Genomic DNA, 4,058 nt, shown 5'->3' with positions numbered 1-4,058 from the left:
CTGCCCATGGAGAGCCGACCCGGATGGGTGTGACCGTGCCTCATTGAAGCTGACACAGCCTACCGAATGACACTTGGCATTGCGATTCAAAAGCCCCTGACTAAAAATAACAACTCAGGGTAACCCTGACCCAGCACTTAGCCAACTAATTAGCTCGCTGTGCCCCCTAATGACTTAATTTGTCTGGCCCCTCCCTTGGCAAGGAGAGCCCCTGGGCCAGGCCGCCCTGAGGCCCCGGTGACGCGCAGAGGTGTGCGGAGCCCCGGGTTTGCAAGGCCAGGCCCCGGCCCTGTGGTCCCACTAGCTGGTGGCTCCTTGAGCTGTGGAATGACCCCCGGTCCCTGGTCTGTTCCCGGCTGGGTCGTCGGCACGCAATGAGCTACCTCACCGTTCTGGGCACAGGGAGTTGCAGGAGCTGGGGCCTGGGGCGTGGCCGGAGCAGAAGGACCGTTCGGTGGGAGGTGAGGCGGACAGGCGACGGGTCACCTGGGTGCCGGCTTCGCCGTGCTCCAGCCTCGTCTTCCCCCCACCCACTCCCGGTCCCTCCCCACTCCCAGCCAAGCCGTCTCTTTCTCGTGAGACCGGAGGGCAGGCCGGGGGGCTGCTTTCAATTTTCTCTCACTCAGCTGCCCTTCCGACTTGTTCTACAGCAAGGTGTCCCAAAGGGCGTCTTGGGGTGGTTCCCCTTGTGTCAGTCTGTGTGTGCCAGGGCGACCCCGGTGGGTGGTGGCCCACGGTGCTCAGGTACCCCCGTCACCTGAGCAACCCGCGTAGTTCCCTGACCACTGAGTCCCTCCTGGACTTTGTCACCCCAGGCGGCTGAGGCCGCAAGACTGTGGTTCAAGAGGAAAACGCTGCTGCTTCCGTGAGCCAGAGCTCGCTCTCCCGCGGGCCAGGTCAGGGGCTGCAGGACAGCAGGTGAAGGGGACAGGTGGGAGGAAGTGGACGCAGCCCCGCCTTTCTGGGGGGAGGCTCCCCGAACGCAAGGGAGCGTCCTGTTACGATCTGCCCCTGCACACCGTCCGTGGCCGGGGGCCGGGGCCCTGCCCGCCTTGGAGACTGAGATCCTTCACTGAGGTGGAAGGGCCTGTCCCCCCTTCTTGCTGTCCGAGAATCTCGGGGAGTCCTTGGAGAGGGGAGCTGGGAAGCCCTGCTCTCCGTGTGGACCGGGTTTTGGCCTCCCGTGCTCTCGGTGTCCCAGACCCCTGCCCAGCCCGGCGGGCCCCGCCGACTCTGCTTTACACCCCACGCTCTGTTCCCGGGGCACCCGTGGGGGCGTCTCCCAGCGTTAGCCTCCCCTCCCCGGCTATCCCGGACCCCTTCCCCACGCTGACGCCCCCTGGGCCCCTGGAGCCTTTCCCGCCACTGGGCCTCAGGCGGGTGCTAAGGGAGCCCCTCGGGGGTCCCCTGGGGTGTGCGGTTTCACTTCTGACAGGACAGATGAGACTAATCACTCGGGGACATCGTTCTCGAGTGAGTCACGTGCAGCTTGCGTGAGTTCTCAGACTGCTCCGTGGAGCCCAGCCGAGGTCAAGTCGCGCATCCCAGAAGTCAGGTGCTTCGAGCAGGAAGGTTTATTTAGGCACCTGCCTGCCCCCTGTGCCCCCTCCCCCTCCAGGGACAGGTCAGGAAGAAACTTATCTTTTGCGTCTCAAAGAGGGAAGGAGGGAGTTAACATTAGACTTTAACTATGACCCTGTAACTTTTGTCCCAGGGAGTGACAGAAAGCGTCAGGACCCGGTGGGTCTGGTCTGGCCTGCAGGTGGTCACCCATTCCCAGTCACTGAGAGATGACCTCTGTGACTGTCTGAGACACCGTCAGCGTCGCAGGCCACTCTCAGCATTGAGGACCCCATCCTCGGGCAGAGCTCAGGGTGGCGCGGCCGCTTCTGGACAGAGCATGAAGTCGCACTTGATGCGGGGTGGCGGGCAGAGGAAACCCCTTAACTGTCCACGGTATCCAGAAAGGTCTGTTTCACTGAATCACCGTGAGGGGGGCTCGTGAGAGGTGCCACTCCTGATCGGGCAGACGCTCTGCCAGGCGACTGTCTCAACGTGTCAGAAAGAAGAGGCCCAGGTCTCAGGACCTTCCAAGCCACCAAAAATGGTCCCACCAGCCACCCCTTCCCTAAGGCCATGACTGATCAATGACATTATTTCCGTAGCAAAGGAAAGGTCACTCACGTGATTCTTCCCAGGACAAGACGTCGCTATAGGGCGACGGAGGCGGCTGCTGTCCCTGAGTCAGAGAAGCAGCTGGCGGTGTTAATGACAGGCCTTTGCTGGTCATGTTAAAGTCCTCTCCCTCATCCAGGCCCCATCACAGAGACAGCACAGAGCAGGATGTGCCGACTTTCCTACAGCTCTGGCTGGTGACTCGAGAGACGAACCATTCAAACTGCAGACCCCTGGCGTCCGAAGGCACACACTGTTTTACTAAATTAGTGGAGACTGTCACACATGGGGGCCCGGTAGCCCCACGGGTGGATGTTTCCAGCACAGAGCATTTACGGCTCCTCGCTCTCGCTCCTCCCAAGGTGATTTTCTGGCCTGTGAGAATCAGGTCCCATGACGATTCAGTTGCCGGCCGATGAGGTGGAGCGTCCACCCTCCTTTCCTCCATCCTTCTGTGAACGTGAGTTCTGCTCTGGAGCGTCCTGACCTGGACCGGGCAGTCGAAGTCTCCCCGGCCGTTTTCCCGCAGAGCCCCGCAAACTCTGACGCGGCTTCGGCACGGTGTCTTCAGCTGCGCCCCCGCCGAGTGGCTTACTCCCCGCGGCGGGCTGGCAAGGCGTTCTCGAAGAAAGGCCCGTGCAGCGCCGGTGCTGTAGGGTGTCTGTGAACAGAACGGGGAGCTCGGTCATTCAGAAAGTGCTGGGGCCCTCGCCCGTGTGCGCGCGCCTGATCTTTGAAGGCGGGAGACACGTGGGACTTTTCAAACCTGTCTAAGGAGACCTTTCGGTGGGCAACGGCCCCGGGGCTCATTCTCAGACACGGAGTTTGGGAAATGCGGCTGTCAAAGGGGTGATCACCCCTAGCTCCCCGATAGCGAGGTAGTGTTAGCCACGCTTGCGATTTTATTTATTTTTATTATTTTATTATTTTATTGTATTTCTTAGGTGAGGCAACCCTTGGTTGACCTCACAGCTTGCAAGGACCTTGTCAGTTTACAATCCCTTATTTTTAAATTTTTTTACGACTACAGCAGCTGGTCTTCCTAAGTGGTCTCCCATCCAGGTACTCACCAGGCCCGACCCTGCTTAGCTTCCGAGATCAGACCGGATTGGGCTTGTTTAGGATGGTGTGGCCATAGACGATGCTTGTGATTTTAGCTTTCTAGTAGCCACAGTGAAAAATAAAACTGAGCAGGTGAAATTAATTTTGATGATATATTTATTACATATTATAATATAACAAAATTATCACGTATTACAAAATATCTATTAATATACATATTTATGTTGCACATTACATATGTAATTTTTTACATCAAAAATGTTACCGTTTCAAGATGCAGTGGATATGAAGGTATTTACAGTTACATTCTTTTGTGCCTTCGGCTCTTGTACTAGCTGCTTTCCAAGGGAGCCACGGCCCTGTGGGATGAGTGGCCGCCACGCTGGACCATGTGGCTCAGTCCAGCCCTGTCCAGCGCAGGCCCTGCAGCCCACGCCACAGCGACCAGAGGCCACGCGGACTGAGCGAGACCACCGCAGAGGTGTGGTGGTGGGGGCTGGGCGCCAGCCAGGGCTCACGCTGCCTTGGTCTCTGCCACCCTGCTCACCCATCTGCCCAGTCCCTGCCAAGCACGTTTTTCTTCAACTGATGGGGCGAGGCCCACCCGTATTGTGGCAGGCCATCTATCTGCTCTCCTCAAAGCCCATCAATTTAAATGTACATCTCACCCCACATCCCTGACAGAAACATCCAGAGGAATGTTTGACCACATATCTGGGCATGCCACGGCCCAGCCAAGTCGGCACCGAGTTAACCATCACACCGCGTAACCTGGCACGTCACGAGAGGGGCTTTTCAGACAGTGTCGTGTTTAATCTGCT

At 58.3% G+C, this 4,058-nt stretch overlaps 1 pseudogene; it reads right to left on the bottom strand.

Moving 5' to 3' along the window:
* Window positions 1-3,196: 3,196 nt before the first annotated feature.
* Window positions 3,197-3,315, bottom strand: LOC112478348 (annotated as a pseudogene).
* Between the last annotated feature and the right edge of the window lie 743 nt (window positions 3,316-4,058).

This window comes from Pteropus alecto, unplaced genomic scaffold (genome assembly GCF_000325575.1).
Source record: "Pteropus alecto unplaced genomic scaffold, ASM32557v1 scaffold143, whole genome shotgun sequence".
Lineage (NCBI taxonomy): Eukaryota > Metazoa > Chordata > Mammalia > Chiroptera > Pteropodidae > Pteropus > Pteropus alecto.
This window is presented reverse-complemented; position numbering and strand designations above follow the sequence as displayed.